Source organism: Vicugna pacos, chromosome 30 (genome assembly GCF_048564905.1).
Source record: "Vicugna pacos chromosome 30, VicPac4, whole genome shotgun sequence".
NCBI classification, from domain to species: Eukaryota; Metazoa; Chordata; class Mammalia; order Artiodactyla; family Camelidae; genus Vicugna; species Vicugna pacos.
This window is the reverse complement of record NC_133016.1, coordinates 30,838,161-30,860,993: the sequence shown is the minus strand read 5'-3', so window position 1 is coordinate 30,860,993 and position 22,833 is coordinate 30,838,161. Positions and strand designations below refer to the sequence as shown.

Below are 22,833 nucleotides of genomic sequence, written 5' to 3'. Positions count from 1 at the left end.
CCACTATGGTTGAGAATTCTATAACCTCTTTTGACAAACTTAATATTGGCTGCACCCATTCTGGGTAATTTGGTGGAAATTCATGTTATGGTGATGAAGAGACGGGGCCTTGTATGCTTCTTCTCTTTCTGTTTTCTAACACTCATTCTCCTGGGCCTTCCAGATCCTCCCCTAGAAGTGCCAGGTCTGGCTTGGTGCTGCACTGAGGCAATATTTGTTAATAAGGCCCTTTCCTCATCTCTTCTGAGCCTCCGGTTTTTTCTCTGCACAATGAGGGCTTAGACTAGATAACTACTTTTCAGTTTCTTTTAAAGCCATGTTTCCTTTGAGAAACAGAAAATGCAAATCTCTCCTCTCAAACCAACCCTTTAGATTTTGAAAAGTCCTCCAAGGAGTGACATAGCTCTTTGTGGAAAATGAATGTGATTGTGATTCCAGGTGACACAGAAAAGACTCTTCAGAGATTGATTGCAGGGAGAGGGCAGGAAAGGGGCAGTATGTCACACTTTCTAGTGTGAGCACTGGAGCAGGGGCTTGGATTTAAATACGGTGTCTGACGTGGCCTCTCTCTAATCTTGTAGAATGTGATAAACTTCTCTACCTCAGTTTCTTGATGTGTCAAGTTGGGGTGATAATATTTTAAGGCTTTTGTGAAACATTATGCACATAAGCCATTTGTGTATGGGTAGAAACAAGACCTGCTAGGGATTCAGGGATTTGTTTAAAAAAAAAAATCTTGTCCATAGCACTCTGTCTGTGTGTATTTAGTAGTTCCTGAAGGGTGAGGGTGAGTCTAAAGTCCATCGTGGGACAGGTGGCCCATGGTTCTCTGTGCCCCTGAATGCCCCCTCCTCCCCAGTCTTCTTCCTCAGTCCAGGATGAAGTTCCCTAGTAGATTTACTCAGAGGTCTTGTGAAAATGGCTATTCATTTTATTGTTTCACCAAGAAGGGCTGCCATCATGACCTCAGCCCTCCCCGGCCGCCACACCAACCCGGATCCCACCCCGGTCCATGTCCACTGGCCCCGCCAACGGCGCTGCCGTACGTTTACCGTCTGTGAGACGCCGCCCCAGAAAGGATGTCGGCCGCCGACTGACGCGGCCAGAACTAGTGGCCCGGCCAAGCAAGCCGCCATCCCCAGCAGCAAACACCGCCATGGTCCCGGGCAGCTGCACACTTCCGGAGCCCGCTGCCTGCCCCAGAAGCGTACGCCAGCCCGCGAGGAGCGCGGCGTCTTTATCCATGGCAACGCCGCGGGGCCCTCCCCTAGCGCTTGCGTCTGCGTCCTCCCGAGGCTAGACGTGCAAGGGCAGAACTTTCGGAGCCAATGGGAGCAAGGGCGCGGCCAGGACTGGGGTGGGGGGAGGCTTATGGGGCAGCTGGGCGGGGCCGGGGCGGGCGGGGCTGCGCGGAGGTCCTCAGCTGCAGGTGGCACCGGCCGGAGGCTGGGGCAATGCTGCCAACAGTGGGCGCGGCGGCGGGGCAGCGGGGCGGGGGCACCCTCACCTGTCTGTGTGCGGGGCTCAGCCTGGGCTCCGCGGCCTCCGCTTGCACCGGAAGTGGACCCAGGCTACCTGTGGGCAAGATAGAGGACTGAGCCCAGGCAGGCACGTCTGGCCAGGTAGGGCACCTGAAGTGCAGATCCGCCAGGCCGGCTGCCGGCCTTGAATACGCGCTGCTAGGCAGTTTCCAAGAAGACGGGATCTGTGCCAAGAGGGGAGGTAGGGCAGGGTGCCAGATGCCTGGTTGGGTGCGGTCTTACAGGAGAACCACGTTGAGAGGGTGCAGAGCAGCCCCTGTGTTGGCGGGGCTAGGAATTTGGGGTATAGGGTGGGGATGATGTGTGCCATTTCCTGTGGTCTCCCAAAGAACTCGCACCCCCAAGCAAAGGACCCTGCTCCCTCCACCCTTCACTGCATCCCCTGCCTTCCCCATCACCACCGCCCCTGCCCCCGGAGTGTCCCATGACCTCTCCCCACACCAGGCACCATCCCTGTTACAGGTACTTATCTCCTGGTGGTTCCAGCCCAAGGGTGGGGGCTGTATCTAACCAGTTAGGATGCCTGGAGCCTTTCTATGAAGCCTCAGACTATAATGCAGGCGTGCACAGAGGCCCCTCAAACAGGATTCCCTGCATTCCCTCCCCACCACGCACCCACAGCGCAGCTGCCACACCAGGCCAAGCCTGCAGGAGGACCGCTGTTCCCTCTCCTCCTGTCCCTGATCAAGAGTGCACCGCCCACACTGCTGGGTATTTAGTGGGCCTTAGAAGAGCAGCTGGTATTTTCATGGACAAATATTTGCTCTTTTGGGAAGAGTTGAGTGCAAAGGGATGTAGGGTATGCCTTTTCTGTTGTCCTGGAACTGGTGACTAGGATGCAAACTTAAGTCAAAGCAGTTTTTAGAGAGAGCCGCAATATATCTTACCCAAAGATCACTGTTCCCCTACAAAGGCAACACCACCTGGCGGGTGGGGTCCTGGTCCCTCTTTCTGGAGGTTGGGCTTTGCACCCTCCAGCTGGGACAGAGCCCGAAACAGCTCTGAACACGCTCCAACAGGCTTTCCCAGCACAAACTGCCTTTATTTTGAATCTGGCTGAAGGAAGCAGCTGAGAAATCTGGGTAAATCTTCCTGGGTGTAACCATGCCTTTTGTGCTGAATGAAAGAGCGGCTCTCCACATGCTAACAGCTTAGAACTGAATGTGTGTCGAAGCCTTCATGCATGTAGCATGTTGGGAACAGCGTTTCATGGTGAGGGGAACTCTATAACTTACATGTGTATGGGGAAGCCCTCACTCCAACAGGGTTTTCCTGCACAAACTGCCTTTATTTCGAAATTGGCTCTTGCTGAGAAATCTTGGTAAGTGTTCTTAAGTGTAGCCATGCCCATTATGCAGGATGAAAGAGCGGCTCTACACTTTTTCACATCTCAGAAATGAATGTGTGTTGAAGCCGTCATTCATGTAGCGTGTTGGGAACACAGAATTTAGTGGTGAGAACTATGTAAATTACATGTCTATGATGAAGCACTCTCTCGAGCCGGGTATTCCAGTGCATACTGCCTTTATTTCGAAACTGGCTTCTCAGAAGCCTGTGGTCTCCACTGCAGGTCTGTCTCCAAACCCAGGGCCAGCATGGTAACTCTGCTCCCCCTGTCTATTCTGGAAGTTCTAGGTGTCCTCCATGGCCCTTCCACCATTATGTTTTTGGAAAACCCCGCAGATGGAATGGGCCTGAGAACAGGTGAGCTGGATGCCAGAAGCCACTGCCCAGTGTGAGGCTCCTGGGAGGGGCATCTCCTCTCCGTGGGCTCTGATCTAACCTCCCCTCTCCCCCAACCCCACCCCTCTCCTCCTGCATTTCCTGATTGATCCCTGGATAATGGTCCATACCAGGAATGACCTGGGAGAGGTTTTATGAGTCTTTAAGTGGAAAAAAAAAAAGAAATCTTTAGACAAGTTACTGAAAGTAACTTCCAGCTTTACCGGGAAAGACCTCATTCCAATGTTTAAGGCTAGTTGACAGGGTGTCAAATTGCTTAACCACTCACATCTGAGCAAGTGCTACCTCTCTCTCCAGCTCCCCGCAGCATCCACCTGTGGCAACTTGGCCAAAAGAAGGCAAGAAAGCTCTTTCCCCTCGCCAGCACCAGCGTGGCTTTGGAGTCAGTGGAGGCTGAGAGAAAGAGCCCCGCCCTGAGGTTTGAGGGGCCTCCAGCCACAGCCAGAGGAGCGGGGGTTTTCAGAGTGGCCCAGCAGGGAAACCAGGCAAGGCCACCTGGCCCAAGTCTTCCCTGCCCAGAGAGCCCCATGAACTGCTTTGGGCCACACTCCCCGTTTGGGCCCCCTGCAAAAAGATACCACGGGAGCCACACCTGAGAAGGCAGAAGGACAGCCCTTTAGCCTGGGGTCCCAGCAGGTGTGTCCTGTGAGACCTGTGGCCACATAAGTTCCTTGTCTCTCCAGGTCACTGAAGGGACTGTGCTGGGCATCTTGGTGGTCAGGGACATGGGAACACCTCTAAACTCTGAAGAAGGACAGAGAGACTCTTCCTGGAAGCAAGGATTCCAGGGAGACACCTTGCCCAGAACTGGGGGACTGTGTCCTGAGCAGACCCCTGGGAGGCAATGTGGGGCTGTGGGGTCCTCTTCTGAGAAGGGAGCAGGTGAGTTTTCCGGGGGTGGGGTCCTGCTTTGTCCAGATATGTCCTTGTGTAAGACTCATTTACAAACACCTCCAAGTCCACCTAGGGGTGGCCCCAGAGGTGGGGGTAGAGGAGGAGAGTGAAGGGTGCAGACTTAGGGCCCCCTGAGCCACCCAGGGAGCCAAGGGTCAGTGGGAACATCTTGGGAGTCTAGTGCAGGGGTGGAGGACGAGCACTAAGAACATGCCAAGTCATGCAATAAAGTGACCCGTGACCACGAGACACAGGTGGCCGTACACCAAAGAGGCAGATAGAAATTTAGACCCAGGATCTGAGAACCTTGAGAGGGGCTGGAGGGTCCCAGGAACCCTCAGGAACAGCTCTTCTAGGGGCACAGACATCCCAATACACACATTTCTCATGGAAGCTTTTTGGGGTGCAGAGTGAGTTACCAGGATCCTGAACTTAGTATGGAATCACGGTTCCTGGCAATAAATTGCTGTCCTTTGTCCCTGGACATGCACAGGGGAGCTGACTGCTGTGGGGGTCACTGCAGGACTAGAATCTTCTGGTGTCTGCTCTGTGACCACAGAAACCCAGGGGGATTTCTCAACAGGAGAACCTGGAGACCATGCCTGCAAGGACCACCCTCATGGGATGGCCAAGGAGCTCGTGGTACCCAGGTCACCAAGTGACGAAGTTGTGAGGTTGCCTGGGGAATCGTGGGGGCATGTAGATTTCTGAGGTCAGCACGTGGGCCCAGCACTGCTGGATGGTCTGCACAAAGAGGGGCCTGCCCTCCTGATGATGGCTCTTAACACCTGCAGGGAAACTGCTCCCAGGGCTCCTGGAGGTCCATATTGAGAGTGTCCTGCCAGCCTTGTGGGGTCACCTTCCCCTGATGCAGAAGCAGACCTCTCTCCCTTGAGGCCCAGGGGACACCTGGCTCAGGTGCCACCTGTGTGCCCTGGACACGCAGAGCCCCAGAGCTCTGGCACAGCCTGGGGTGTGGTGGTGTCCGGGCAAGAAAGGCCCTGGGAAGGGGGTCATTCAAGGGCAGAGGCCACTCTGCAGGGATGCTGGACCTGGCAGCAATGCACTGCTTCAGTACTCCCTTGGGTTGGGTCTCCAACCTGTGGGATGGAAGGGCCACTCCTTCCTGTGTTGCAGTCGGGGGAACTAGATCCATCGTCAAGGTCAGCCCTGAAAATGGAGGCTGCGCTACCTCCATTCCTGGAAAGAAAATCAGTCCCCTCCAGTCCAGGTGATTCAGAAAGTCATTCAGCAATGTTCGGGGCCCCCACTTTAGGCTTTGAATTAGAGCTGAGCGGCTTAGGAGGCCAGATCCCTGACCGTGGCTCCAGGAGCAGGTTTTCTGCTGGGGGACAGGATCCTCACAAACACCTGTGTCTTTGTGGGACACTCCCCTCTGACAAGCTGGGAGGCAGGGTGCAGTTGTGGGAAATCGTGTTTACATGAGCAGAGGGCCACCATGTGGTGGGGGCACAGGAGACTGTGAGAATGAGTCCCACAGCCTTTCTGGAATCAAAAAACTGGCAAATGTGAAAAAGTGCATAATTTGTTTTATTGAACAGGCTGCTTATGTACGTTTGGAGGACCAGGTTCAATGACTCAGCATCCCTCCAGGACAATAGCCTCAAGAGAAGAACAGACAGAGCAGGAGGAGATCTGGGGTTTCTCCCAGGAATGAGGTGGAACAGGGATTTCTGCAGATTTGCAAGGAGTCCCCGACCACTGAGCATGGGGTTACAGCCCCACGAGCCCCTGTCATGTTTGGCTTGGGCTCTGGTTCTGGCCTGCTCATGTATTCTTCCAGCAGAGTTCCAGAAACTCAGAGGGTGGACTTAGAGGGTCTGCGTTTGGAACCTAGTGAGGAGTTGGAGGGTCCTTTATATTGAGTCCCTTCATCCTAATCACCGTAGCTGAAGCCCAACACCCCCCAGGCCCCCATGGTTGCCGTGGAGGGAGAACAAGCCTGGCGGGCGACCTAGGGGTCCCACTACTGTGTCCTTCCCTTGTCTTCGTTCCCTTTCACCCCGGAAGGTGTGATTGTCTCGTGTCATGGTGGCCTCCACAATGTCCCTCCCAGTAATCTCTCTTCTCCATCAGGTGGGGTTCCCAACCCCGCTCAGCCTTCTCTGCATGGATGCTGAAGGACCAGGCCCACCTGAAGTTCTGAGCTCGAGCAGTAAGGTGGAAACAAAGAAACCAATGGAAAAAAGAAGCAAGTGATTGTGGCAAAGCTCCCCACCACAGAGAAGCTGCCCTGAGTGGAAGGGAGAGTGTGGGCATGCCCGTTTGTTTCCTATCTCCCAGTGCTCTTAGCTTTCTTATTGCCTACCTGCATGGTTACAACAAAATGATCTGCAAAACTGAAAATATTTACTCTCTTGCTTTTACAGAAAAGGCTGGCCAGCCTCTGGTCCGGTACCAGGCAAGAGATTGGAGTTCCTTTCCAGTTTGGAAACATCTTGGCAGGCCCAGGTTTGCAAAGGTCTTTAAGAGTAGTTACGGAGTTTTGCTTTTAAACTTTTTTACGGCTGTATATACTTGTGAGATGTGGTTGTGATGTATAATTCTGAGCCGGGATTTTCTCAAACTGTTTCTCACTTCTTATACCAGACATTCCTAAATTCCAAGTGGAACTGCATATTAAGGAAGCCATGGAATTTAGCAAAAGGATACAGATCTCATTTCCTTTTAAGCATCGGTGTACCTCCATCATGGCAGTATTTGTTATGTGTTATTGATAGGGGAACTAAGTAGTAAACAGATTAATAGAAAATAGGGGATTTTAGGTACACAGGTTCATCTTTTCAACATTGTTTGTAATATTTGCAGTTTAAGATGACCATTCCTGAGAAACAGGCAGCCTCTTAGAATGAAATAGCATTTCCTCTGAACCATAATTCATTTTTATTTTGTAGACAGCAGGAAGGGTAATAACACGTCACACATTTGGGGACGTCAAAGAGAAAATGTAACTTTCTGGGAGCGCACTCCCCCGCCTCCCCCTGCCCTTTTTACTGTCCCATTCTCCCTGGAAGGCTCTTTCTTATCTTCTGCTCATGGCTCCAGTAACTCTTTCTTCCTCCTTGTTCCTCAGCTGGTAAGGTTAGTTTTCTACTTTGAACAAGCAAACAAGCCAACAGAAGAGAAATTTCACAAGCAACTCCCAGCACATCTGCTCGCCTTCTGATGTCTGTGACCTCACTCTCGGTGCCCCACCGCTTATTAAAAGTGGCATCGAAAGCCAGTTCCTCCAAAAGTCCCCGAGGCCCCATCCCTCCCATCTTCTCTGGGTTGTCACTCCCAAAACCATCCTCTCTTTCACTGCCTCATCTATTTTGTTCTCCTGCTAGTTGGCACCATCAGTATATAAACGTCCATCCTCTTAAACCAACAGCACTCCTTGACCCTAATTCACCCCCACCAATTGCCACCCTGTGTCTTTGCAGCAAATCTTTAAGGAGTTGTTTAAACTCACTGTCTGCATCTTCTCTTGAGCCATCCCCTTTTACACCCATTCTGGCTTTTCGCCTGATCCCTCGCTCTATGGAAACTGCCCTGTCAAGGCCATCAGTGACCCCATGTTGCTAAATATAGTGGTCAATTTTGACTCCTCATCATGCTTGGCCCCTCGGCAGCATTTGACCCAGCTCTTCCATCCCTCCTACCCCGTGTTCCTGCTTCACTCAACCCCCAGCCCATCTCTCTGTCTGTTTCTGCTTTTGGCCTGCTGGCTGGTCCTTTGCCAATGTCTCCTGTTTTATCCAAACATATACTGTGGGTGTTCCCCAGGGTGGGTTCCTGGGCCTCTCCTCTCTCTCTCTGCTATTCCTTTGGTGGAAGCAACCCAGCCTTGGAAATTGGCATGCCATCAATTTCTCGATTTCTCCAAAATTCCCTGATTTCCCCTTTCCATCTGAGCCTTTATCCCTGAGACTCACATCACATTCTTTTCCTTTCATTCATCTTGCTTTCACATTCATACATATGTTCTACTATGAAATTACTTTTCCAAATTTTGAATCAGTACATATATATCATGTAAAATGCTCAAATATGTATTATTTCCACTAAGATGCTAATTCTACCTTAGAACATTTCTGCACTTCTGTATTTATGTGAATAAAGCGAATAGTATTTCTACAAGCCTCATAGTTAAACACTGTTAGTTTGGGGCTATTATGTAACATGAAATAATGGTACATCAACATAGTCGTTTTTCATTTATTTTTATGTAACACCGAGATGAGGTTTTTGCCCTGAAGACTGGTTTTATTGAAATTTTACCTACGTTACGGACAGTCAGTTTATGTGAAAGCCCTCATTTCTCCCCTTTTTGATATATGCTCCATTTGGCTATATATAACATATAACTTGGCATGAAACAAAATTCCCAAATCATTCACATAATACAATTAATATGTTTAATTATATTTTTTAAATGTTAAAAAGAAAAAGAAAACAGATTCCTCTACCTATTAGGCACTTCTGTGGCAATATGTAACACACCCCTTAACCATGACATTGAAGAACTGAGCTGATACCAGCCCCTTTCCACCTGCTCAGCCCCACCTTTTCCCATCCCCTTTCCCATCCGGAGAGGACATCCCTCCCATTGTCCAGGCCCAGATGTTGGAACCATGTCCTTTCTCTCTCTTTCTTTTACACTCACAGACAGCAAATCCAGCTTGTTAGAAAATTCTGGATATTCTGTCTTAATTAAATACCTGCTCTCTGCTCCCCGCCCTCCTAAGAGCCACCTTCAGCCTTTCCTGGATACCAATAGCCTTCTGTTTCCATCTTTGCTTTCCTACAATCTCTCATCCACACAGAGTCAGAGGGAGCCTGTAAAAACATACATTGGGGGTGGTGGGTGTTGCTCAGTGGTAGGGCGCATGCTTAGCATGCTTGAGATCCTGGGTTCAATCACCAGCACATTCATTAAAATAAATAAATTACTTCCCCCCAAAAAACACAAACACAAAAGCATAAGTTGGACTACATCACCCCTCCCCTCAAAACTCACTAAACGGGTCACCATGTCATTAGGAGCCAAAGTCGTCACAAAGGCCTCAGGACCCGGCGTGCTCTGCCTCTCTGCCCACACTCTCCCCCTCACTCTGGGGGCCTCTGGCTCCGGCTCTTCCTTCTTCCTCCGGATCTATTCTGCTTCAAGTTCATTACTCCGTGAGATCTGCCAGGATTGCCTTATTCTCTCCTGCCTGCCTCCCACCCCACCGCCATCACCCGAGTTTGCTCATATCACTCTTTTTTAAAAATTTTTCCAAACTCTTGCTACCCCAACATGCTGCCTGTTTCCTCTGCTAAAATTCTGAGCCCCCAGTGATGGGGAGTCATGTCTATTTTGTTGACTGATAAAGCCCGAGAGCCTTGGGAACGGTCTAGTTAGGAGATTCCCGTATGTAGTAGGAGCTTATACACATTTGCTGAATGAATGTAGATGCCCTGGTCCAATCCGATGGAGCACTTCTGTGACGTGCTCAAAGAATAACTCTCCTTTCCACCTGAGAGGGGGTGACAACTTCCCTGCTGATTAAAGGCAAGAACTTTTTGCTTTATGCTGTTAACCTTAGGCGGGGAGACTGGGGGATCTTCATATATATTTTTAAATTTGGTTCACTCTGCAGTTGGTCTTTGGTCTCTGTATAATTTTGAGAAACTCTTTATAAGTGATCATTCTTTGATCAGATTGAACAGGTTCCAGGGGGAAGGACCAAGCCTGTCCCATCAGCCATCCTATGTGTCTTGTCCTGGGACCCAGTGGATGCTCAGCATGTAAGTGAACCGACAGGAGTGAGTGAAGAGATGGGAGCATCTCATTATTGTGGCGGATCTCTGTCCAATGCCTTGAGATTTGGGGAAGGGTTTACGAGTGCAGAAGGGAGAGCTCAGGTCCTCTGTGCTTTTCCTGAGTGCCCTGGCCTTACCCATTCCCCCAGCCCCCTCTGGGCAGCCAAGCCAAGGAGCTGGGCCACCAGGGGTTGTGCTGATCAATAATCCACCTTCACCCCAATTCCGGGGGTAGGTACACATGGTTGTAGACACTGGAGTCAGGTCCTTGGAGGAATTCCTCACCGAACTATGTTTTGGACCTTTTATTTTTCTCTAGAACCTCCAGCTGAAGAAGATTGTCTTAGACACATGAAAGTTGAGGACACCTTCTGTCCCCTCGCAACCCAGGTGGGCCTGGGAGTCTGCTTTTTCTATAGCCGATGGGCTCGTGTTGATTTGGGCATCCCTGTGCCTGAATTCCTGCAGTACACTCGGTGGTAAGGATGGGGGTGCCTGGCAGGGAGGGAAGCGGGTTGGGAGACTGTAGAGCTGGGCTGATGTTAACCTGGGGTGAGCGGGAGCTTGCTGATGCATGGCATCTCGGGGCAGGGAACTCTCCACACTCAAGAGGGGTTCCCACTCCCGCAGGGTCCCTTTGATCAGGGTGCTGGGCTGTCAGGGGACCACAGGGGTCCCAGTGAGGATTAGGGTGCCTTCAGGCAATGGGAAGTGTGGGGTCCAGTGGCAATTGAATTAACTGTGCACCCAAACCCAGCCCCCACCTCTTTCAGCCTGTTTCCTAATCTGCAAAACTGGAATGTTATTAAACATCTCGCGGGGTCATTGATGGGCTGGGACAGACTACACAGTCAGGAGCTGGAATTCTTCTGTCCCCTGATTGTTTGCCTTCTTTCTGACTATTTGCTCTCACAAGCTCAGTCTCTCTGTCTCTCGCTCTTTCACTTCTAAGTTTCTCTCATGCTCTGGTTTCATTTGATTTCCAACCACCGCCCCTCCCCTCCGCCAAACTCCAGATGAGTGAACTTGATTTCTATGTGTCAGTTCCAAATTCCCAGGAAAGATGCTCTGTCACCCTCTGGATCTTCTGTCCAACCCATGAGTTGTGGCCAGATGAGCGAGTCCCTCTGGGACCAGCAGAGGGTCTCTGCCCAGCCCCCAGCCACCACTGTGGGAGCACATAGCTCTCCGTGGAGGAAGTACTGGCTGTGACCTTGTGTCACTAAGTGTGAATTTGTGTCTTCTCTTGAACCACCTTCATCCTCCTAAACAAAGATGAAAATTAAACACTCCCGGGATTTGTGTCATGGAACACTCAGGGTGGGGGCTAATGGGGCTTGAATTTCTGCTGTATTTAAGGGGCTACAGTGAATCCCCAACGAGAGCCTGCAAAGGGAACAGCACCAGCCCCACCCGGCACTTAGGGCGCTGAGTCTGCGTCACGTTGAGCCAGGCTTCTGACCACAGCTCAGGGGTCTGGTCTGACCAGTTAGCCTTTGAAACCAACCAGCTTTGGATTCCTCAATCCCACCCTGAGGTTTTACCTGAACCATCAGCTTCTGTATCTCTGAAGACAGATGCTGAGGACCCTTCACGTAAGCCGTTCGCACAGCCCTGTTCAGGCCTTTGTGCTGCACGGTCTGCCCGGCGAGCTGACCGAGGTTGGTATTTTACTGATGTTAGAAGTAGTCTGGTTTCCCGATGTACTGTTTCACTGAACAAGCAACAGAATCCACTTCTCGCTGATAAAAGCAGAAAAGGGACATAATGAAAAGATCCTGGGAGGGTGTGTGGAGTGGCCAGGAACGGAGCCAACCCAGGAGCTGTAGGAGGTGTTAGGGAGCCCCAGGCACCAGGCTGGGAGGGGTGCTACCGGGCCCCCTGCCACCCCAGAAGGGACCCCCCTCCACCCGACCCTCCACCTCACTCACTGCAGGTTCATGTCCCGGCAGGGCCAGGTCACACTGAAGCCACCAGCACACACCTCAGTTGGGGAGCTGGCCCCGTCTGAGCTGCGGGCGTGCCTGGTGTGGGGAGAGGCCCAGTTAGAGGAAGGCAGTTCCCCTACTGTTCCGAGTTAAGGTGCAAGTCAGTGCCCATCACTCAGGAGAGCCAGGCTGGACGGACCTCATTGTGGTGACTAGGCTGTCTGAGTTCACTTATTACTTTCTACGTTTGAAGGCCCTGGAGGGAGAAAAAGTGAAGGTTCTAGTACTTATTTTGTGTTTCCCACGTACCAGGTGTGGTAAGCAAGCCACTTCAGACAAGGCCCAGAGCAACCACGTAAATAGGCCATGGAGCAAGTCGTGCAGTCAGGCCTCTGTGGTCCCGAAACCCGTGTCCCCATCCGCTCCATAGTTACCAGTGGAAACTAGGGGGATTTATGGGACTGTGTGCTCCTGTGAGGGCTGGGATATGTGTGTTTAAGTCCACATCTTCAGAAACTCGGCTAGAACCACAGCCACTGATTGCACGGTGGCAGAGGAAGGGAGGATTCCAGCCTCTGGTCCAGCTCGTGTGGAGCTCAGAAGTTCTTCCTCCTGTCCTGAAAATAACACCAGATCTGAGGGAGCTGCAAACCCACTGCTCTTCTTAGATCCCAGAAGACTGAGAGGGAAAGCTGCTCCCAACTCAGAGAGGTTGCAAAGGGAACAGCGGGCAGGCTTGGAGAGTCACAGCTCCCAAGGCAGAACCTGCTTTTGTAAGAACCCTGGGGGCAGGCAGATTTAACAGGTCCCTGAGGCCAGCAGGAGGCTCAGTGTGGGGAAATCAGAGTGTGACAAGTCCAGGGGGCCAGTCAGAGGGGCCCCATGCTCTTTTTCATGTATTTTACATCCAGGACCATGTCCTGTTCTCAGAATGAAGGTCAGAGGATAACTCCTCATGCTTCCTGCCTGGAGAGGAGAAAATAACTGTATTGAAATACACCCAGAACATTCTGTTTCATTGGGGGAAGTTGTTTTTTGTTTGTTTTTTTAATGAGAAATTATTTTACCAGAGCCTAACCAACCTGGGAGAAGGGAAATCCCTTCTGTGTCACCCAAATTGGGGTGGGGGGAAAGAGACACACTTGTGGAGGTCACAGCTCAGGGCACAGGCTCAATGAGAACTAATCACAGGACTGCAGATGCCCTGCTCTGTCCCGCTCCCCCAACACCTTACCTCCATGTCAGTAGGGCCCGTGTGTAATAACAGGAATAATACTAACAGAAGTAAATGTCTCAGGAGTGTCTAGGGAAAACCCAAAGACAGCGGGGAGATGAAAACAAGGACACACAGGCTGTTTTAGCCTCTCACACCAATAGCTGTAGCAAACTACACACAGCCCAGCCCCAGTAGATAAACAGACAACCTCACAGAAGAAATTATTTATTTTGGTTCTCTTACCCAGTGCATTCCATGGTGCATCCTCGCCTAGAATTGAGTGGAAGCAAGTCCATCTCAGAAGGGACATAACTGAAGAGGGATGGCTTCCCAGACTCTGAGGGGCAGAGAGAGCACCAGCCTGGGTTAGAGAAAGGTGAGGGGTGGGGTAGGGTGTGGGCTGCCTTCTTCCCCATATAAGGAACCTTCCTGAGGCCAGCACAGTAGGAGGGAGGGCCATGGGGTGGAAGCAGCCAGACTTCATCCTGAGAACTGTTGGGATGCCTCAAAGGGACCATTCAGGTGCCCAAACTGGGCCCTGATTGAGGGAGCCAGTCGGTCTGACTCAGAGCCCAGGACTGAGGTGGGCTCACAGCAGGCCGGTATTACTTGGCCGGATCCATTTCAATTCTCCGAAGCCCTGTGTAAAACATGAAGCGTGGACGGCCTGGTGAGCACAGCTCTGCCCTCAAGACCGGTTTCAACTCCTCTCTTCCCAGAGAACAGCATCTCTGAACCCGTCCTGGGTGACCTCACAGAGATCACCCTAGTGGCCCAGGCTAGTGACCAGGAACATGTACCTTCCTGCAGGCAACCCCTGACGTCCACTGATGCATCATATACTGGCAAAGAGTGAGTCACTGTGCATTGGTCTAACAGCAGAGACTCTGCCAAAGGCCCAAGAGGTGGTGTGTGGGACATGCAGGGGTGCAGGAGTGTAAGCAGTGCAAAAGTGTAACTGGTGACAGGGGTGCAGGGGCTGTGGAGGGCGCAGGCATTTCAGGGGATGTGGGGGTGGAGGGATGCAGAATTGCAGAGAGTAGCAGGGGTGCAGAGGTGCAGGGAGTGTAGGGATGCAGGGAGGTGCTCAGGGACCTGGCCAGGATAAGAAGGCAAGTGCACATCCTTGCAGTCAGCCTGACCCCGGTAGGCTATTGCAATGCTTTTGGGCTGCGGCGGCGGCGGTGGCGGTTGGGAGGCTGCCCGGGCAAGCCGATCGATTTCTTCTCTTCCCTGCAGCCTGGCCTGGGGTGGGGCTTGGCCTCCGGAGGTTCGCCAGATGTTGCACTCCAGGTAAGCTTGCTCCTGGTAGGTGGGGCGGTTAGGTCAGAAGGCAGTGGCAGCGGCAGAGGGGCGGAGCGGGTCTACCCCTGGTGAACGGGTGGAATAGCTGCCTTGTCCCGGCTGCTGGGCCTGGGAGCGGCCTCTTCTTCCCCAGGTCGCCGGACACTCCTGTCCCACTCAGCTTGCTGAGTGCGGAGTGGGGGCGGGGCCGTTAAGGTGCGGGACCCACGGGGGGAGGGAGGCTGCCGCGGGGGAGCCGATCAATTCGCTCCGCTCTCCCCAGAGGCGGAGCCAGGGGCGGCTACTGCTGCCCTAGAGGTGGGACGCGGGTCTCCAGATGAGCTTGCTCCTGGGAGGCGGCGGCGGAGGCGGCAGGGGCAGGGGATGTGTTCCAGGGAGTTGCTCCATTTCTTCTCTCCCCCACGGCCTGGCTTGGGGGCGACGTCTGCCGCCGGAGATTTGCCTGAGGTCCGACTCCAGGTGAGCTTGCTCCTGGGAGATGGGTGCGGTGCGGTCAGGGGGCTGGTAAGGTGGTGGCTGCAGGCATAGGGAGGCTGCCCCGGAGGAGATTGTTGATTAGCTCCATGTCTGCACCGCGTGGCCTGAAGGCGGCCTCTGCTGCTCCAGGTCCCGGGACACCCCTGTCCCACTTTGCCTGCTGGGGGCGGGAGGCAGGGTAGTCAGGGTGCAGGGGTGGCGGTGGTCGGGGGCCTGCAGCGGGGGAGCGGACCATTTGCTCCCATCTTCCCCGCGTCTTGTTCTGGGGGCGGTCGCTGTTGCCCTGTGTTACGAGACGCGTGTATCCTAGTCGGCCTGACCCCGGGAGTTGGACTTGGTACTTTGGGGGTGGTGGCAGCAGCGGCAGGTTTTCCCATGGAACTTGTCCATTTGCTCCCACTTCCCCCCATGGTTTGCCCTGGGGGCGGTCCCTGTTGTCCCAAGTTCGTCGGACGTCCATCTCCAGGTCAGCCTGCTCCCTAGAGAAGGCCACTGTGAGGTCATGGGCAAGAGTGGTGGCTGCTGCGGGGGTAGGGGCTGCCTTGGGGAGCTGGTGGATTGGCTCCCGTCTCCCCGATGGCCTGGTGTGGGAGTGGCCTCTCCTGCCCCAGGTCACCAGACTCACGTGTCCTACTCAGCCTGCTGGGGGAGGGGCGCCCTGGGCGGTGCCTTTAAGGTGCGGGGGTGGCGATGGCGGGGGTAGAAGACCTGCAGCGCGGAGCCTGTCAATTTGCTCTCCTTTTCCCCGCGAACAATCCTGGGGGCGTGCTCTGCTGCCCAAGAAGCCGGATGCCCGTCTCCAGGTCAGCTTGCTCCTGGGAGACGGGCCCGATGCGGTCAAGGGGCAGAGGCAGTTGCGACGGCCGGCTGCCCCGCCTAATGGGGCCACTTCTTCTCCTCTCCCCTGACCTGGCCTGGGGACGTCCTCTCTGGCGCAAGATTCGCCTGACACCCCACACCTGGTCTGACTGCTCCTGGAAGGTGGGCGCGGTGAGATCAGGAGGTGGAGAGGACAGGGGCTGCCCCTGGAGAGCTGGAGGATAAGCTCCAATCTCTCTGCAGGCCTGACGTGGGGGCGGCCTCTGCTGCCCCTCGTTCCCAGGTCACACTTCTTCGGGTCATATTTCCCCGGGGTTGCGGTAGGGTGCGGGGGCGTCGGGGTGTTGGCGGGGGTATGGAGCCTGTCACTCGGGAGCTGGGGGTTTAGCGCCCATCTTTTCCGCAGATTGGCCTGTGGGCAGCCTCTGTTGCTCCAGATCGCAAAGCAATTTCCCTGACAGCTTAGCCACCAGAGGTGGGCAGGATGGGCTGAGAGGGCTGAGGCAGCCGCCAAGGCAGCGACGGAGGGGGCTGTCCCTGGCCAGCTGGTCAATTTGTTCCCATCTCAACCTTTGCTGCCCCAGTTTCGCAGAACGCCCTTCTCCAGTTTATTCTTCTCCAGGGAGGTGGGCGCAGTGCATGCAGCCCGAGGTCTGGGCTCTCCCTTGGGAGGGGCAGAACTCTCTTGTTCTCCTTTGTCTTTATTCTTCAGCGAAGTGGTTACTGGACGCAATTCTTAATTCTGAGAAAGTGTAGCCTGTGTTATGGAAGAGCTGCTGGACAGTGAGGTTTCTGGGTGGATTTTCACATCAGCTGATGCCCCAGGCAGGCAGGAAAGCTATTACTCAGAGCTTCTTAGTCTGGGGTTGGGGATGGCCCCGCCATCCTCGCCATGCTTTTTAAAAATGTGTTACTCCCCTCTTTTTCCTAGGTGACATTTTAGGTTATTGGGTCTCAGATTGCTGGCACACTCATCCCTGTTCTCAGACATCTTTTAAACTTGGGTGAAGTGATAAGTAGGGGAAGATGATTTACTGAAAGGTAAGAATACTTAAATTCGCATTAAAGCTACATTCTGTCAATCTTTCTAAAATGACTTTCCTCTGATTCTAAATCCACGACCTAGTGAATGTTGTACTCCTGTGTAAAATCATTGATCTTCACATCACATTTGTTGAGTGGTCAACGAGATTTGTTAATTAGATTATTCCTGAAAGGAAAAGTTCAGGCTTTTCAGAATTCCTTGTCTGATGTCACCCAGGCAGTCACAGTAGAAGACAGAGCTGATATAAAAATCCCTCAGCTGCTGAACTGCAAAGCTTCTGGGATTACTGATCCCTGAAATGCAGGTGACTCTTGATGATAATCTGGGGGATGGTTTAAATGATCAGATTCTTCCAGTCCTATAAATGGGTTCCGTGGCCCCAGCCCCGGGAGAACTGGACATAAGGGCCATATCGTGTGTGGTGGGATGGGAAGGCAAGGTGTAAGAGCTGGAATCACTGAGATTCCACACTCGCTAAACGCAGACTCCAGAGCCTAATTGTTGTCAGGTTCTGTTCTGGATTTGAGAGTGTGTTCATACATGATTCTTGCCCTTCTGGAGTCACTGCCTGGGTGGAAGTAACCTTTACATAGATCTGTGGAGGATGACATTTAAGTAGATGGGCTGTTATGGTTCTCAATGTGCCCAGGCTTGCTCTTCCAGGCACTCGTGGGACTAACACGAGTCATGTTATTCACTCATTCACTGATTTATTACCCTTGAATTGATCACTCGTCCCACAGTAAGTGAAACAAGGTAACAGGAAGCTGAGTTTTGTCCCCTCTCCTATCACTGATTGTTTTTCAGTCGGGCGCCCTGCGTATGCATTGTGAAACGGTGGTATTTCGTGCCCAATGGGGCAGCACTGTCAGTTCTGAGAATCAGGGGAGACACATGGGTAGGACAGCACCCTGACACACATGGCACCCCCCATCCCGTGAGACAGAATTGTCGATGCTCAGGTGACCCGATGTAGACTGCGGTGCTAAACCTGAGCATGTTTAGTTATCCTGGTGGCTATGAAAATACAGACTACCAGTCGCTACCTCTGGAGACTCTGAGGGTGTGCACCCCAGGATTCTGCATTTTAAGAAGCACTTTAACGAATCCTGATGAAGAGATCTGAGTGTCCCACGGAGAAACACTGGTGTGCGAGGCACCAATATTGAGGATTCTCAGGGAACGATGTCTTTTTAGGATGGTCCATGGGCCCTCACTTTAGACTTTTGCCTTGAGTTTAATTTTATGTGTTCAGAAGTGATGTCTTTCAATCCCAGTGCATGTCAGCATGCTCTGTGCAGGGATTTACTCTCAGTAGATGGCAAAAACTATGATTCTTCAGGTCACCGAGCTACACTGTGAACGATATTTTATTTTGGTTTTCTTTGTAGCAATGCAGAGTCTCCCGAGAAGAGATTTAGACTCAACAGCTTTGTGTCAGACTTTGGAAGACCGCTGCTGCCCAAGGTGTTCTCTGGCAGTGCAATGATGAATCTAGGTCCCTCTTTCACTGCTACATCAATGAAGTGGACCACTTGGACAAGGCCAAAGCTGGTATCCCTACCATAGCCCTTTACAGTGTTATTCGGCTCCAGGAAGCCATCAGATGCAGCAGGTGGCCAGAGGAGGAGCCGAACAGACTCATGAAATGTGACATCCCCAACTTTATCAACACGGACCAGAACTCTGCCTTTGTGGAAGATGATTTCCTGATTTTGTAACTACCGATTGTTCTAGAAAATAAGCCAGTTGCCCAGAACTCACACAAAGACTTGAATTGAGAAACGTGCTTTCTCAGGTATCTTTCTGAAGATGTGAAGTCTGTCTTTGTATGGAAGGAAGTCCCCTTTCACAAAACTGAATGTGTTTGTGTCTGAGAGAGGGAAATGGAGACAGAAAGACGAAGAAGCAGAAGAGAGCCCCCTCAGAAGAGATCTAGTTAAGGTGAGTTTTTGTGCCTTTAAAAAACATTTGGGGTTTTAGGGGGAACAAAGTATTTACACTGTCTTATTCTCCTCATTGGAAACCTTGGCCCCGTCGTCAGAGTCAGCGGCCTTGAACGGGGGTTGCACGCTGCGTTTCATCTGGCACTGCCACTTCCACGCTCTGCCTTTAGCACGTTGCTTTGCCTGTCAGGGTTGCCACCCTTTTAACTGTAAGGTGAGGAGTCTGGAGTAGATGATCCACCCCAGCTCTGCTGTTTTGCAAATTTCTGATTTCGTATTCGGATGAGTCTGGGATACACCCAGAGCAGTATAAACCAGGCCCTACCTCCTGCCTATTGCTGGGGCATCCCTCAGGTCTGTGCCTTCTACTCAACCCTTTACTGAGCCCAGCTTTTGTCAGGAGCCCAAGTGCCTACCGGGATGGCAGGGGACTTGTCTTTCGTGGTCACGGTGGCCAAGAATTCTATTGGTGTGCTGAAACAACTCTTCTGAGATCCTCCACCCACCCCTGCTCAAACCTAATGACAGCACTACGGTTCCTTTCCTAGGAGGAGGATCAATCCATGGTGCATTTTATGACAATCCTGTCCCCAGGGATGCACGGAAGTTTATCAGCTGAGTGAGGGGAGGTGCCTCTGTGTCCCTGTATCTCTGTCTGCTGACAGTTCGCTGCCACCGGCTACTGAACAAGAAAAGTGCTATTCACCATGTTGTGTGTTTTCCAAATGTGTAGGTGATGGTCTTGTGGCTCGTGCGTGGGCTTTGATTTGGGATGGTGAAGGGCTTATAAATACCTCATCAACATGTATTCGAGGTGGCCTGGTGCCACACAGATTTGATTCATGAAGGCATCAAGCCTGCACACTGGTTTGGAAACAACTTGGTTTTGATCATTCACACTGCGTGCATGACTCGCTGCTAATCTCTGGGTGGTTTTTTCATTTCAGATTTATTCACCCCATGTCTTGCTTAAGCTGAAAAATACATTTATTTCACCAGAATATTCTCTGATTCTTTGTTTACACACATCCAGTTTTTTTAATTCCTTTAAAAATGATTCTGTGTTTATAATGCCTCCTAATTTCTATCATCTCTATGTTGCCAGTGGCCTGAGACATGCACCAGATTTGATGCCGGAACAGTTCCACCAAAAGAAATCCCTTTGCCGTAATATCTTTTGAGGAAAATATTATTCTTTAAGGCTCTAACAGTAAATCGTAGAAGAAAGCATGGAACATTTCTTGTAGTTAACACATGTTCATGCGAAAAGAAATGATATTTTCATTAAACAATGTTGATTTTAATAACTTTTACAAATGTGAACATTATTATTCATAATTTAAGTAACCAGATAAAACCACAGTTATTTATTATGAAGATTGAAAACTATTTACACGGTCTCTTAATTAGAAGTAGCTTTATTAGAAGACTGAAGGGTATTTAAAAGATGGAAAAATACCCATGATGACACCATCATTTTTATTAACTAAATATCAAGAACTGTGCAGGGATAAGATTTAACCCTCTGCAAACTGCCAAGTTAGCATGAGGTAGTTTGTGGATGCTGCCAGAGGACAGGACACTCCCCCAGGATCAGAGACAAAGGACTCCCTGCCAGCACAGAAGGCAGCCTGTGGTTCAAGTTCATATTGGTTCCTGAGTTCCTTTCCTATTGCTGTTGTAACAAAGGACCACAGACTCAGTGGCTTAAAGCAATACACATTCATCTTCTCACTGTTCTAGGGTGCAGTAGTGCAAAGTCAATGTCAGTGGGCTAAAACCAAGGAGTGGCCAAGGCTAAGTTCCACACCTAGGCTCTTGGGAGGGATTCATCATCCTACCTTTCCCAGCTTGCAGAGGTGCTCACACTCCTTGGCCCAGGGCCCTGTGTCACTGTGACCTCTGCTGCCACTTTACATCTCTGTCTCTGACTATATAGATATAGAGGAAGAGTCTTCTACATCTGGTATGGACCCTTTTTCCTACATGGACATTGTATCCTTATTTATGTGCAGATGAAAACCCCTTCCCTCCAGGGTGCGGTGGCATCAGCTCACAAGATGACCACTCTGGGCTTTAAGTGTCCTCTTTGTATTGTCATCAGGGAACTTCTCTTTCCATAGTTAGCTCTGTGTTACTTTGTTGTTATATTTTACCCAGAATTACTGAAAGTTTTACTTAAAAGGGATCCTAATTAGCTCTGTTTACCTGTTTCCAGAGCTGAAAGCTTCAGTTCTAGAGTATCAGTTTGATTTTTCCTAAAAATACATTCCAGTATATTTCTCTGGTGAAAGTCTCTACCCTGTTATCTATTCTCCCATCATTTCCTTATTTTCTTGAATATATTAAAAGTATTTTATAGCCTTTATTGGTAACTCTGATGCCTACATCACCTGGGGTTTGCATCCTTTGTCTAATGCTCCTTATTCTCATGTTATCTGTCATATAGTCTGGACATGTTGCATGTCTAGAAATTCTTTATTACATGGCAGACATTGCAAATGAAAAATCCATGTTATCTTCTGTGAGAGCTTTTCTACCTTCCCGTTAGGCAGACAGTGTGAGGGACTGATCATGTCACTCCAATCAGGCGCTGAGGTGGATCAGGACTAAAGTGCCTTTTTTCTTAAAACAGCTTTGAGGTATACTTGGCAAAATAATTTTCACACGTTTAAAGTGTACAGCTTAATATGTTTTGACGTAAGAATATCCCCAAGGAACCATGACCACACTCAAGACAGTGAACATACCCATCACCCACAAAGCTTCTCTCCTGACTTTTTTTGTCCCTCCCTCCCTCCCTGTCTCTTCCCCTGGGAACCATTGATCTGCTTTCTATCACAACATATTGGTTTGCATTTTCAAGATCCTTATATGAATGGATTCATGCAGTATCTACTCTATGTTGTCTGACTTCTTTCATTCAGTGTAATTATTTTGAGAATCATCTGTGTTGCTGTATTAATAGCTTATTTGTCTTATAGTAGAGTATTGTTTAGTGCTGAGTTTTTACTGAAGAGTTTATTGTGAGCAGTGTTTGTATAGACCATCATTTCTTTCTGCATTTACTTCTTGATGGATGCATGGGTTATTTACAACTTGTGCTATTATAAATAAAATAGCAGTGAATATTTGGTTATAAGTCTTTGTATGGACATATGCTTTTCCTTTCTAAAGCACCAGATGAGGAATGTCTGGATTATATGGTACATAGGTGTTTACCTTTTTAAAAGAATCTGTTAAAGACTTTTCCAAAATGGTTGTACTATTGTAAATTCCTCGTGGTGTGTATCAGTTCTGGTTGCTCTACTTCCTTGCCAGCACCTTGTAAGGTCAGTCTTTCTAACTGTATTCATTCTAGTATGTATGTGAACTAGTATCTCACTGTGGTTTTTAAAAGTATTTCTCTAATCATTAATGACACCTTTAATCAGCATCTTTTCATATGCTTATTATCCATCTGGATATCTTTACTGAAGTGTGTTTTCTGGCCTCATTCATTCAGGTGTTTGAATTATTATTGAATTTTGAGACCTCTTTATTCTGGATCAGATACAAAGAGAGACCATTATCAGATATATGATCTGCAAATAGCTTCTGTCTATGGCTTGTCTTTTCATTTGCTTAGCAGTGTTTAGAAGAGCATTGAAGAGTCTTCATGTTCATAAAGTTCACTCTATCAGTTTCTTTTTAAAATAGATGATACTTTTGGTGTCATAGCAAAGAAAAATTTGCCAAACCCAAGGCCATAAAGCTTAAGCCTATGCTTGTTCTCCTAGCTGTTTTATAGTTTTAGATTTCCTATTAAGATCTATGATCCATTTTGAGGTAAATTTTGTATATTTTGTGAGGTGTGAATCAAAGTTCATTTTTTTTTTTTGCGTATCACTATCTAATTGTTCCAGCACTACATGCTGAAAAGATCCTTTCTCCACAGCATCCTTTTTGAGAATCAATTGTCTGTATAAGTCTTGGTTTAGTTCTGAACATTCTATTGTGTTCCATTATTCTATTTTCCTGTTTTACACCAACACCCTAATTTCTGATTACTGTAGCTTTATAAAAAAAAAGTTTGAAAATCAGATAGTGCAAGTCTTCCAACATTGTTTTT

The 22,833-nt window shown here is 50.1% G+C and overlaps 2 protein-coding genes and 2 long non-coding RNA genes across 4 annotated transcripts in view; 3 read left to right on the top strand and 1 right to left on the bottom strand.

The window, feature by feature from the left end:
* Positions 1–14,416, top strand: part of LOC140690341 (uncharacterized) — a 414,099-nt gene extending 399,683 nt beyond the window's left edge. The window contains exons 23-33 of the mRNA XM_072952049.1: positions 3,582–3,702; positions 3,968–4,166; positions 5,741–5,857; positions 6,276–6,450; positions 6,569–6,650; positions 9,885–9,971; positions 10,306–10,465; positions 11,560–11,647; positions 13,378–13,506; positions 13,850–13,982; positions 14,370–14,416. The gene's annotated coding sequence lies outside the window, so the exon portion shown is untranslated. The remainder of the gene's footprint in view (positions 1–3,581; positions 3,703–3,967; positions 4,167–5,740; positions 5,858–6,275; positions 6,451–6,568; positions 6,651–9,884; positions 9,972–10,305; positions 10,466–11,559; positions 11,648–13,377; positions 13,507–13,849; positions 13,983–14,369) is intronic.
* LOC140690373 (uncharacterized) overlaps positions 1–22,833 on the bottom strand; it is a 153,609-nt gene that overhangs the window by 64,173 nt on the left and 66,603 nt on the right. The window lies entirely within an intron of this gene.
* On the top strand, positions 14,695–18,446 carry LOC140690353 (uncharacterized). The gene is made up of 3 exons (XR_012065618.1): positions 14,695–14,894; positions 16,663–16,772; positions 18,168–18,446. It is a non-coding gene; the product is annotated as an uncharacterized lncRNA (long non-coding RNA).
* LOC140690343 (uncharacterized) overlaps positions 18,446–22,833 on the top strand; it is a 69,093-nt gene continuing 64,705 nt past the window's right edge. Inside the window, exon 1 of the mRNA XM_072952051.1 lies at positions 18,446–18,720. The gene's annotated coding sequence lies outside the window, so the exon portion shown is untranslated. The remainder of the gene's footprint in view (positions 18,721–22,833) is intronic.